The sequence below is a fragment of the Symphalangus syndactylus genome, chromosome X (assembly GCF_028878055.3).
Source record: "Symphalangus syndactylus isolate Jambi chromosome X, NHGRI_mSymSyn1-v2.1_pri, whole genome shotgun sequence".
Taxonomy (NCBI): Eukaryota; Metazoa; Chordata; class Mammalia; order Primates; family Hylobatidae; genus Symphalangus; species Symphalangus syndactylus.
Window position 1 is genome coordinate 115,356,723 of NC_072447.2, and position 14,350 is coordinate 115,371,072.

Below are 14,350 nucleotides of genomic sequence, written 5' to 3' on the forward strand. Positions count from 1 at the left end.
CCTTTCATCAAACATTTTATCATTTGTAGCTTAGTTCATTATGATAATTTTACAAATCAGGGGATTAATTAATAACATCACTGATCCATACAGGAGGCAAATACTTATATAATCAAGTTCACATAAATATATTTTCCTCCTTTTCAAAATACTTGGTAATGAGATATATTTAGCTTAGTAGTCACCGTAATAGAGTTAAATGTTTGACCAAAGTGATTTGCTCCATATTCAATTGGATTTTACTTAAAGAGACCCTTTCATGGTTTTTAATCTTTGTCATTGTGGCCTAGGAAGGATGTGTGGTTAAAAAAAAAAAATCACAAGAGGGCAGGGTTTGGTGGTTCACAGCTGTATTCGAGGCTAGAACAGCATAGGCAACAAAATGAGACCCCCCCATCTCTAAAAAAAAATTATAAATTAGCCAGGTGTGGTGGCATGTGCCTGTGATCCCAGCTACTCAGGAGGCTGAGATGGGAGGATTGCTTGAGCCCAGAGGGTTGAGGCCGTACTAAGCCATCATCATGCCATTCCACCCCAGAGCAAGACCCTGTCTCAAAAAAAAAAGAGTTTAATTATTTCAGTAATATTATAGCTTTAATATGATTTGTAGTATAATTTTCTATAAGCAGCAATTTCATGTAAAGATTGATTTTATAAAAATCTTTAAATTTTAGTTGGGTAAAATCAGATCGAGCATGTAATGTGTTTACCACAATGCTTGGCACATTAGGAGCGTTTGACAAAAATTAGTTTCTTTCTCTTCCTCTGGTGACACAAGTAGTGATACAGCCAACTCTCATTTATTATAGTCCAGTAAAACTCCAATTTTGTACTGCACAGTTGCTTTTTTTAAGCTAAGACTCATCTGATTTATTTCAGCTGACTGTTTTGCTACTTCATATTTTTAAAAATTTCCTTCATATCTTTTTTCATGTATCCAAATGAGTTTCTTTCTTTCAAAAGAATCACAACACATTTATTCTTACAAAGTTGCCATTATTTAATTCTTTTTGAATCTTGATTTTGTCAGTTCTCTTGCACACCCTTGGGTGAATGGAGCCCTTTGTTTTACTTGCTAGAATCTTGAGAAACAAAGCAACCTACTGTAAACATTTTAAAGATAATTTCAATAAAAATATCAATTAATAAATTGAACAATTTTGACGTTGTCCAGAAATCAACTCTATTACAGTATTATTTTAACTCTGGATTTGACCAATATAGCGAGAAAATAATTATTTTGGTGTTCCTAAAAGTAAGACAGTTGCCAATAATAATAATGTGATGGTTAATACTGAGTGTTAACTTGATTGGATTGAGGGATACAAATTATTAATCCTGGGTGTGTCTCTGTGGGTGTTGCCAAAAGAGATTAATATTTGAGTCAGTGGGCTGGGAAAGGCAGACCCACCCTTAATCTGGTAGGCACAATCTAATCAGCTGCCAGCAAATATAAAGCAGGCAGAAAAATGTGAAAAGGAGAGACTGGCCTAGCCTCCCAGCCTACATCTTTCTCCCGTGCTGGATAATTTCTGCCTTCAAACATCAGACTCCAAGTTCTTCAGTTTTGGGACTCGGACTGGCTCTCCTTGCTCCTCAGCTTGCAGACAGCCTATTGTGGGACCTTGTGACTGTGTAAGTTAATACTTAATAAACTCCCCTTTATATATATATATATATATATATATATATATATATTAGGTTTTGGCAACTTCTTAAGAACATAAACATCCACAAAATGGAGATTATAAGTGGGTTTTATAACTTGAAACTTTTCATCTTTGTTCAAAGACATTTACTATAATAATAAAGAAAAAAGTATACAGAAAGTTTTGATGAATGATGGAAAATCAAAGAAATAAATCTAAAGTCACCTCAAGGATTCTGCAATGTGCTGTGTTTAAAGATTGAGAAGAAACATTTATGATTTATCATCCTTTCAAAGTTATATTACTTTATATTTTAATGCATATGCCATTATTGAAGGCTCTTCATTAAAGGATAGGTCAGCATAGTGTAGAGCAGCACAGAACAGGCATCAGGAGGGTTAGAGTCAAGCCTTAGCTCTGCTGTTACCAGTATAATCTTGAAAAAAACAAAAACTGTTGGTTTGAGCTTCTGCTTCTTGTCTATAAAATAAAAATAATGGATTCCACAGTTTTTTTTTTAAATCTTCTGAAATTTCACAAACCATTAATCAACCCATGAATAAGACAAATCAGCTATTGTTGGGATAGAATAGGAACTATGTTTTACTTATCTTTGTAATCTCAACAGGCCTAGGTATCCCACTAAGTACCTAGTAATTTAATTATTTTTTGTTCGATAAACATTATCCAGTATCATCTAAGTTCCAGGAATAGCACTAAATGCTGGGAATTTAGAGATGATTTAAATATGGTCTCCGCCTTTTAAGATTTTACAGTACAAAAGAGGAGAAAAGTATACAGGTCATTTAAAAATCAAGAATTATGACAGAGGTAGGCAAAGAGTGTTATTGGTGGCACAAAATGGGCACAATCTAAAAAGGGGTGGAGAAAGGCTTCCTGGAGTAAATTACACCTCTGATGAATCTTGAAGGAATAGTTAGCCACATTGATGAGGCGGCAGAGGTTAATAGCAAGAGCAATAACAAAGAAATGTAAAGATTATAAATAAATGAATATGTCATACATTCATTCCAAATTCCTTCTAGATTTTTAAAATAAAACATATCCTGTTATATAAAATGGGTATGAAACCACTTTTATCATAAAATAACTTATGCTACTTTATTTTCCATATTTCCTTTAGATTCTAAGAAATAGCCACATGTTTATATTATCTGGGTAAGGGTATATATTTCTTTAGAAGAAATAGAAAACCTGGGTTTTATATTTATATTAATAACATTTTATCAAAACAAACTTGGGGAAGATTGAATGTCACTTCTGCATAACAATTATTCCCATGCAACTTTCACGATAGTAACACATAACAGTTTTCATCAGGGTTACACCTGAAAGTAAAATATCATTATGGACAGGGAGGGCACTGAAAATTGCCAGGGACTTCCCATAAAGCACACAATTTCTGAAATATTTATATTAATAACATTTTTATTTTATTTTATTTTATTTTTTGAGACAGAGTTTCGCTCTTGTTGCCCAGGCTGGAGTGCAATGGCACGATCTCAGCTCACCACAACCTCCGCCTCCCAGGTTCAAGCAATTCTCCTGCCTCAGCCTCTTGAGTAGCTGGGATTATAGGCATGCACAACCACAATTTTCGTATATTTAGTAGAGATGAGGTTTCTCCATGTTGCGACTGGTCTTGAACTCCTGACCTCAGGTGATCTGCCCGCCTCGGCCTCCCAAAGTGCTGGGATTACAGGCATGAGCCACCGCGCCCAGCCTTATATTAATAACATTTTATTAAAACAACTTAGAGAGGGCTGAGTATCTTTTTTGATCTAACAACTATTTCCAACATCTCTTTTTATAAGGTCAAATAATGAATCTCTGTGATTTTCCAAAGGCCCTCTGAGAAATTTCAGTGGTTTTAGGTTAAAAGTTTTAGTTTCAGGTATAAAATATACCCTAAAGGGCCAGGTGCGGTGGCTCACACCTGTAATCCCAGCACTTTGGGAGGCCGAGGCGGACAGATCACAAGATCAGGAGTTTAAGACCAGCTTGACCAACATGGCGAAACCCCGTCTCCACTAAAAATGCAAAAATAGCCGGGCGTGGTGGTGCGTGCCTGTAATCCCAGCTACTCAGGAGTCTGAGGCAGGAGAATTGCTTGAACCCGGGAGGTGGAGGTTGCAGTGAGCTGAGATTGTGCCACTGCACTCCAGCATGGGGGGGACAGGGCAAGATTCCGTCTCAAAAACAATTACATATACATATATATATATATACATGTATACATATATATATATACGTGTATATATATATGTGTATATATATATATACACGTATATATATATATGTGTATATATATATATACACGTATATATATATATATATATATATACCACCTGAAATGTTTATTCTATTTGATCAAATTTAGGAACTGATTTTGGGAGGGCAAAATTAAGAGTTGTGGAGTTGATTAGGTGAGATCATGAGAGTCTGAGAAATAATACTTCTTTACCTATTTAATCAAAGTAAAAATAAAGCATTTGAAAAAAACACAGAAGGTAACACTATTGTAAAAATGTTCATTATTTCATAAGTAAAAACCATATGCTCTATGGGATTTTTTCCCCATAGATAAGGACATAATAAAGACAATTTAATCATAGAACATTTTTCTTGAAAGGCACAGAATCTCTTCTATTTACACAGATTACACAGAAGATAAAGATTAACTTTTTACATTTCAAGTGGAAGCATTAATTTCTAAATAAAGGAAGCAAACCCATCTAAACCGAGGGACCATTGTAAATATCTTACTATATATAATAGCTTCTTTTCAGACTCGGGTATTATAAATCAAGGCAAATAAAATGCACTTTCCAAGTTTTGTTTTTCTTTCTGCTCTTTCATATTTGTTTTAGAGGATCTGTGAGGTCAAAACAATTTTCATAATAATGAGATGTCATCTGCCCTTTTGACTCTCATTCTCTCATGAGTATACAGTGTTGTTTTCCATAGGTTACTTAATATGTGATATTGTAAAGGATTAAAAGTAGAAGCTAGGCTGAGCACAGTGGCTCACACCTGTAATCCCAGCACTTTGGGAGGCCGAGGCGGGTGGATCATGAGGTCAGGAGTTCAAGACCAGCCTGACCAACATGGTGAAACACCATCTCTACTAAAAATACAAAAAATTAGCCAGGCGTGGTGGTGCGCACCTGTAATCCCAGCTACTCAGGAGGCTGAGGCAGGAAAACTGCTTGAACCCGGGTGGCAGAGGTTGCAGTGAGCCGAGATCGCTCCACTGCACTCCAGCCTGAGCGACAGAGCGAGACTCCATCTCAAAAAAAAAAACTTCTGTCCAATGATTACCCATTAATTAACTCAATTTAATGTCACTCCATGATTTTGAGTTGCTTAAAGATCTTGGAAATAATCTTCAATCTGGCCTACTTCAAAGCATAATAGCTGTTGATATAAAATTTGTCGGAGTAATGATTTCATTTTCTTGAATAGAACTTTACATCTTTTATAATCATAAACATTTTTTGGAATAATGTTAACTTATTTGATCAGTAAACCTATGCAAGTTTAGGAAAAAGAAATCCAAGTAAAATACAATATATGCTTGTATTTTACTTTACACTAATAAATCAGAAAAAAACCATAATTATCAAAATAATGTTAATTATGTAATCTTAGTTTCTGAATTAGTTTCTGTAAGAGATGTTTTGTTAAAGTCTAGTACATTTAAAGTATTATAAGTCAATTTGTTTTCTGAGAACTTAACATTTAATTCATATATGTACTTATGTTCTCTAATCAGAACAGTGCTCCTTTAATTTTTTTTTTATGTTTAATATATAAAAAATTTTTTTAAGCCAACAGCAGCTTATATTCCCAGGCAGTCTCCCATCCAAGTACTAACTAGGCCCCACCCTGCTTAGCTTCATGAGATCAGATGAGATCAAGCACATTCAGGGTGGTATGGCCATAGACTAATTTAATATCTTATAGGAAAAAGTTTCACAGATTCAATGAGACGTAAAGGTCTTTCTGAATTATAGCCACACAGATTCACAGAGAACTTATAACTTCAGATCTACAACTTCAGCCACAGATCAAGATTAAACACAGAAACACAAATATTTGCCAATTCTGATATCAAAAAGCTATTCTTCTTCCTGATGGCATAAATTTTTAACTGACTTGAAGACAAAATTGGCAGACAAAAAAAACTCATAAGGGAATTCTGCTTTCTCTTGCCTAACAGGAAATAGCCCTTTATAATACATTGCTATTAATCTATATAACCTATTAATGCAGAGATTGAATAATCATGCGATGATATCAGATTCCCAGCTATTGCTGCTACCAAATGGGAATAACTTAGTGGTCATGTATAAATTAGAAATAAAATAATAACCCCTAAAATAACCCAGGAAGGAGAATAATAAATGAAACAGAGTGTACAAAGTTAAAGTTCATTGGTTGCTTTGATTTACCTCTGGGAGGCAAGAAAAGACCTGCCCAGGCTTAAGCAGCTCAAGAGCTGGACTTCTTCAGTAAGTTGCTTCCTAGCCATGTGATCTGGAGCAAACAGCTTAATTTCTCCCACTCTGTTACTCCATAGGGAAGCTGTGTGATTAAAATATGATGATGAACATGAAGACATTTAATAAAACTGTAAAGTGCCATACAAATGTTAGTTATAAATATAAGAATCAATATGATCAGTACAAGATATGACATTAACATTAAATATGGATTTGTATTACGTATTAAGAATTTTACTTTTTCCTTTGTTATCAAACAGCAGAATATTTGCTCTTAGAGTCATAGAGTGTATAGTTGAAAGACCTAATCTGAATCTGTTATTTTCATTATGTGAGAAAACTGAGGCTCAAGAGAGGTTAAATGATTTCTTGGAGGTCATATAGCTAGAGTAGCAGGGTGGTGTAATATGTAGGACACATTGGTCTATTCTGCTTCTATTCTAATGTATCAGCTAGAAGTTGTTTTGTAAACTATTTTTAGGGTTTTATTTTCATAGTTAAGGTATTTCTTTATTAGCCCACATATAAGAAATGGTCTCTGTAGCTTATTGTGCTTTGTGGTAAAATTCATAGTAAATAAGGCATTATAGTTTCTGATTCATGTGTAGAAATCTTAAGTCCTATAATTTTTTTTTAGGACAGGTAATACTTTTGAATATTTTTGTCTTTATATTTCACTAAATATTCATATTTTATTCTCTATTTGGTATTTGGGCAGAAAATGATTGTGCTTGTTTCATTATTCAACCATGATCTTTCTATATTTATTGTTATAAAACTGTAGTTTCACCGTTTTCATTAATTTTGTTAACAAAAGACCATGAGGTCTGCAAAGGAAAAACAAAACAAAGAAGACTTTTCTTTCCTTTTTTTTTTGAGACAGAGTTTCACTCTTGTTGCCCAGGCTGGAGTGCAATGGTACAATCCTGGCTCACCGCAACCTCCACCTCCCGGGTTCAAGCGATTCTCCTGCCTCAGCCTCCCAAGTAGCTGGGATTACAGGCATGCACCACCATGCCTGGCTAATTTTGTGTTTTTAGTAGAAACGGGGTTTGTCCATGTTGGTCAGGCTGGTCTCAAACTCCCGACCTCGGGTGATCCACCAGCCTTGGCCTCCCAAAGTGCTGGGATTGCAGGAGTGAGCCACTGCGCCTGGCCGAAGAGTTTTATTTTCTAAAAAAAAATCACAGCCTCTGTTGTAAACTGAAAGCATGCTATCGGGAAAGTTCCCACCCTAGCCCTCAATCAGGTCCATATGTGCAAATGAAGAATTCAAACTCTTTCAGCCCAAATTGGTTGAAAACTGCTGAGTCCCAGATGGGTAGTTTTCAAGCCAGAACTAGAAGTCTCTGTTGGATGCTCCTTTCAGGCTGCTGGTGGGAGTTTTCCTGCCACTGTGTCTCAGCTCCAATTACTGGTTACAGGAACTGCCTTAGCTCAGAGGCGCAAACAGGATGTTCGTCTGGAACTGCCCTGTCTGGGAACTATTTTAAATTTTAACATGTCAAAAAAAAATGTCTAAAATACAAAGAATTCCCAAAGCTATGACAATCAAGGCAAAAATAAAGTAAATGTAAGGGCTGAGCATATTACTCATACAGTCCTGATCTGGTGTCCTGGGTTAGCTGTCAACCTTAGATGTTGTCTTCTTGGCCTGGAGATGGGGTTTTAGTAATCTGAATTTGGTATTAAACAATGGCATTGATGTCCAAGATTCTCCAGGAGTTGGTGCCATTTTTAGGTGAAATATATGTATCCAAGAGTCAATACACTGTAACTTGGCAGCACAGAGATTGATTAACGGTACCCGAAAAAGAGTTCTTCTTCCAACAGGGCTGAAGGTAGTCTTTCAATTGATGTCTCTACCAACATACATAATCACTAGGCTGGAGGCTGCGATGCCAGAGGTCACTATCTGATTTGGGCCTATAAAAGGATTCCACAACCTTGTGGCGGTTAGTCTTTAAAGCTCTGACAAGGCATTGGTAGTAGGTTAGGAAGTCTCCCTGTAACTGAGCAGGGAAAACGTTTCTTCAACCAGGTGCATGAGCAGACCAGCAACGATCTCGAAAGGGGAGAGCCAGTGTTTCCTACTAGGTGTGGATTGTAAAACTAGCAATGCCAATGGGAGAGCCTTATGCCAGGGAAGGTTAAAAGTACTTGGGATCTTTGCAAATTGGGTTTTTATAACCCCAATTTATCTATTTAACCAGCCCAAAAGATTGGAGTGGTGTGCATAATGAAAATGCTGCAGAATGGGCTAAATGTTCCAAATTTTTGCTAATACTTGGCCAGTTAAATGAGTTCCTTGGTTACTATAAAGCTCAGTTGGAATTCCCCAAGAGGAATGATCTCTTCAAGGGGTACTTTGGCTACTGCCATGGCCATAGACTGCCTGCAGGAGAAAGCTTCAACGCAATAGAAATACATGTCAACCATTATAAGGACATTTTTGTATCCATGAGATGGGGGTAACTGGATGAAGTCAAGCTGCCATTCTGCAAAAAGGCCATTGGGAAGTGGAACTTGGCCTGAAGGACATTTTAGGGGTTCACCCGGAGTATACTGGGGACAGAGGCTACAAAGTTTGTATACCTAAAAAGCAACTCTTGGGGGAATTTCTCCAAAGTATTGTCTGACCCATTTATTCATTGTATCCAGATTGCAGTGAATTAGGTTATGTATAAAGGTCTGTTTGTGTCTGCAGACTGCTAGGGAGGATTGGATGTCTATTTGTCCCTTCTCATAATCTTGTTTGGGAGTTAAATGTGCAACTTTGTTTCATCCATTTCCCCCTTTCAAGATATGAAACTGCTTTCTGAGATGTGAAAAGTCTAGAAAAATGGTAATCAAATGGGCAAGCATGGGGGCTGAGGATTGAATGAGCATGATCAAGGGAGTTACTTGTAGGGCTGTAGCTTCAGCAGCTGCATCAGCAAGATGATTGCCCTTACTGTCTTCAGAGTTTTTAGGGGAGTGTCCTTGGATCTTGATAATAGCAAGAGATAATAGAGCCTGAATAGCTTTTAAAAATGTCAAAACAAAAATCTTTATTTTTAATAGGTTGTCTGGAGGAGGTCAAAAAACCTCATTGTTTCCAGGGCATACGAAATTATGTGCAATACCAAAGGCGAATCTACCATCTGTATAAAATGTTAGTTGTTTTGCCTCCAGTCAGCAAACAGGCTCATGTGGGGGCATGCAATTCTGCTTGTTAAGCTGACCAGACTGTGGGAAGCGGGTCCTATTCAATAGTCTCTGCTAGGGAAACTATGGCATATCTTGCGAGGTAAGAGCCAGCAGGGCTCTTGAGAGAAGACCCATCAGTGTACTAGACAAAGTCCAGGTTGGGCAGAGGTGTTTCCTTTGGGTGTATGCTGGGTAAAAGGAGGGCATCTGTAAAACTGACACAGTCACAGGATGTCTTCCACTGGAGATGGTAAAAGGGTTTTAATAGATTGCAGTGGGCAATGGCTAAATTGGGAGAAAAAGAAAATAGTATCTCATAGGAGGTCAGTCGGCTGGTTGAAAGATGTTGGGTATGATGAAAAGTGAGGAGGCTTTCAATGGAATGAGGGGCATACATAGTGAGAGGGGACTTTATGACTATTTTTTAGTGGCCTTTATAAGCATAGAAGTAATAGCAACAGTTCTCAGATAGGGGGGCAATACTTGTGCCACAGGGTACTGCTATTAGCTATAATAGCCAATCAGTTGATCGTTGCCCTCAAGGGGCTAAGGCAAACCCCCTCATGTGTTACCCTCTCCTTCATGCACAAAAAGGGAAAATCATAATAATTTGGATGTCATAAGGTAGGGGTAGTGGACAATTGAGTTTTTTAAACTTGGAAAGCTTGTTCACCATCAGTAATCCAGACAAGGAAATGGGGAAAAGAGGCTTTAAGTAAAGAATATAAGGGTTGTACCATCAGAGAGAAATTAGGTTCCACATTCTGCAATAATCCACAGGCCCTAAAAATTCTCTGAGCTGCCTTTTTGCAGCAAGTAAGGGGAAGAAAAAGATGATTTGAATGTGAGAGGGATCAAGACTTAGCCTTGAGGAAGTTAATACATATCCAAGGAATTTAATTGAATCTTGACCAAATTGTAATTTTTCTTTAGAGACCTTATGACATTTATTGAGGGTCAGTTGGCAGAAAAAAAATGAAGAGTGTCAGCGAGGTAAGTGTTTTGAGAGGGAGAACATAAAAGCATATCATCAATATATTGTAAAAGGGTTGAACTTTATAAAAAGGTTATCTTTTTCAGGTCTGCTCAAAGAATCTGGAAAAAATAGATAGGGCTCTCAGTATATCCCTGAGGAAGCACTGTCCATGTATATTGTTGGCCTCTCCACATGAACGTGAAAAGAAACTTTCAGGTAAACAGGGATGCTGCAAAAGGCAATGCAGAGGTCAACAGTAGAGATATATTGGGTGTCAGAAGGCATATTATGTAAGAGTGTAGGTGGATCAGGCACAATGGGGTGTCAGGAATAACAATATTGGTTACAGCTCTAAGTTGTTGAACAAACCTCCATCCTCTCCCATTATGTTTCTGCACGGGTAAAACTGAGGTATTGCATGGGCTAGTACAGGGGACAAAGAGTCCCTTAGAAATAAAATAATCAATGATAGGTTCCATGCCTGCTAATGCCTCAGAATTGAGGGGGTATTGTTTCACATTTAGAAGAGAATTGTTAGGATCTATCTGAATGAAAATAGGTGGTGCTGAGTGAAAAAGACAGATATTGGTATTCGTTTTTGCCCATATGGTCTCAGATAATTCCCTTAAGGTAGGTTATTCAGAAATGGCTGGACAGACAGGGGCTCACAAGGGAAACACATAAGTGAGGTCTTAGACTGGGTGCAGTGGTTCATGCCTATAATCCTAGCACATTGGGAGGCTAAGGCGGGAGGATCGCTTGAGCCCAGGAGTTTAAGACCAGCCTGGGCAACATAGTGAGACCTTTTCTCTATACGTAAAAAAAATTAGCCAGCTGTGTTGGCACCCACCTGTGATCCCAGCTACTCAGGAGGATGAGGTAGGAGAATCAGTTGAGCTCAGGAAGTCAAGGATGCAGTGAGCCACGACTGTGCCACTGCACTCCAGCCTGTGTGAAAGAGCAAGTCCACCTTGTTTTAAAAAAAAAAAAAAAGCAGAGGTCTCAGGTGAGCTTATTCTTAAAATAACACATTTCCCTTATGGGCAAAAGATGTTGGCTTGACTCTTTTCAAGGAAGGCCCTTCCTAATAAATATATGGGAAGAGAGGGGAGAAGGAGAAAGCTATGGTATCCAATGATGGGCCCTATCTGATAAGGAATTGGATTTCACCTGACTATCATTGGCTAGCTGGGGATCCCTACCATTTGGGTGGTTTGACTATTCTAGGGAAGGCGATCTGAAAAAGAGTTGGAGTTTAGCACTGAGAGTGTGGCACCAGTATCTATCCACGCCTGGACCAATTTGTTATTTATTTGCAAACCAACCTTCTTCAGCTGGTTCACAGAAGGACGAAGATTGCCCTTATCTCCCTGAAGCACCCCAATCTTGTAATGAAGAAAAAGCTTGCATTTTTCTTAGCTTTATCTCGGTTCTTCTGAAGCCATCATTTGTATATTTCATAATCTCTTTTGTAGTGATAAAAGCCCTTGGGAAAGAAATAGATCCTGTTTCCCAGAATCTTGAGAGCATTTTGGTTCTGTGATTGTTTTTTAAATTGCTGAATATGTAGGGCCATGAATGTGGTGGTCTTTTCCTGATAATCAAGTGTCTTATTTATTCTTTCTTTGTCTCTTTACAAAGTTTTAGAGAGATAGTTTGCCAAGGAGGCAATTTCGTGGGGTTTCTTAAAGGTCCAATTGAGGTTATGTTGTTTGACTAAGGCATTAAGAGTTCAGTTAAGCCCCGAAAGAAAACTGGAATCAAAAAGATTAATGGTATCCTCTGTTAAGTCCTTGATACCAGAATTTTGCTGGAAAGATTTTTTTTTTAATTTTTTCAGACAGTGTTGCTCTGTTGCCCAAGCTGGAGTGCAGTGGTGCCATCTCAGCTCACTGCTACCTCTGCCTCCTGGGCTCAAGTGATTCTCATGCCTCAGCCTCCTGAGTAGCTGGGACTACAGACATGCACCACCATGCCCAGCTAATTTTTGTATTTTTAGTAGAGACAGGGTTTTGCCATGTTGGCCAGGCTGGTCTCGAACTCCTGACCTCAAGTGGTCCTCCTGCCTCAGCCTCCCAAAGTGCTGAGATTACAGGCGTGAGCCACCGCGCCCAGCTTGGAAAGCCTTTTTGAACCAGTCAAAATAATCTAAGCAGACTCATCTTTTTTTTGAGTGAATCGTTGAATGGCTTTCCAATTAATTTGCCAGAGGAAAAGCACTGGAATGACCTTTAACAAATCACAGGTTATTTTCTTTGCTTTTGTTATGGCCATGTCCCTTTTGAAATGGAAGTCCTCTGGAGGTTTTATCCATTTGGTTAGGCATATACATGTTTGAGCCACAGAAATGACCCCCAGCATGTGAATTGATAGATTTTGGTGAGTCTGGGCTAGTATGCGCTTACGATTAAATGAAAGTGGCATTCAAATTCAAGGAAGTCAGTTTTAGGACAATCGCCAAGAGTTCAGATTTAGACTAAGGAATGTAAGAAATGGTCTAACCTCCCTCTGCATTTTCACTTATTTTAAATGGGGCAATAAGAGGAGTTGAGGGGTTATGGGTAGTGTGCCTGGGATAGACCGTGAGGAGAAAAAAGGAAGTTCAGAAAGTGAAGAAGGTAGTGGCAAAGGAGAATAAAGTAGAGGTAGTGCAGAGGGAGTGAAAGGAAGAGGAACAATGGGTTTGAGTCCTTGGGAACAGAATCTGGGCTAGGAGGATTTTCAAGTTTTTGCAGGCACTGAGTTCGGAATTAGTTTCTCTCAAGAAGGCAATCTGAAATTCTTGATTCCATTTGGAGTTTTCATAGTACCTATTAAGGAAAGCCTTGTATCGTCTTTGAGAGGCCTAGATTCATCTTTGTTCTAATTGCATGCATAAATAAATTTGATTACGGATACAGAAAGCTCCCTAATGTAGCCAAAAAAGTTTTAAATCCAAAAGTTTTATCTAGAGCCTTAAATAGGCACAAGAATTTTCTCCGTAGGTTTTAAATATAAAAGTCATCAGTGCACCATAAAGTGGCTGGTTGGAGACCATTACCTTAGAACATGGGTTACCCATGGCACTATAACAAAGGCATCCCTTTGAGTGCAACAGAAACATGAGTGTCCCCACAAAACTTGAAATGTGAGCATAATCCACCAAGCACAAGTACACTGCAAAATGCAAAAGTACTCCACGAAGTGTGAGTGTACCCACAGGGCCCATAGAGGGAGGTGACCATGCTGCCTGGAGAAAACAAAGTCTCGGAGACCTCAGCCTAAAAGCAGGAGATCTGCAGATGGGGAAACACAGCCTCCAATGTAAACTAAGTGTGCTCCAAAGAACAAAGAGTGGGTCTGGCTTAAATAGGGAAAGTTCTCCTCCCAGCCCTTAATGAAGTCTGTGTATGCAAATAACTAACTCAAAAGTAGTCCCCATTAGTTGAAAACAGCTGAGTCCTGATTGGGTGGTTTCCAAGTCCCAACCAGAAGTCTCTGTTGGATGTCACTTTCAGAAAGGCAGCTGGTGAGTTTTCCTGCCATTGTGCATGCTACTCTTCAAAAGGACAACTGCATAAGCTACAAGATTTAAAGGAAACATCCTGCAGAAATAGGCCCAAGGGTCTTCTCAGGCTATGTTCTAGGCCCAATTTACCTCCAATCCTTTTTCTCCTTAAAATAATTTCTTCTCACAGCCTCTCTTCTGTATATATCCAAGCAGGGCGAAGCACAAATATGAGCTAAGGTGATATTTTAAATAGGGAATACACAAAACATTAGAAGGAGATAGAGTGAGCAATTATCTTAACAATGGTATGATGGTGGTAGCAGAAAAAAGGAGAGTTTTGAGAAATAACCTCTCCTATATGTGCCTGCCTAAGTGTAATTTATCTGTGGTACTTTATCGTGCTAATGTGTAATGTTAAATGGTTCAGTGGAATAATTCAATAGATTGTAGATCAATGCTTCAGGCTTTATCACCTCTATTTTACAAGTCATGCTTGCTAATGGAGGTTAACTGTTTGCAG

The 14,350-nt window shown here is 38.2% G+C and overlaps 1 pseudogene; it reads right to left on the reverse strand.

The window, feature by feature from the left end:
- Positions 1–5,498: 5,498 nt before the first annotated feature.
- Positions 5,499–5,618, reverse strand: LOC129476650 (uncharacterized; annotated as a pseudogene).
- Between the last annotated feature and the right edge of the window lie 8,732 nt (positions 5,619–14,350).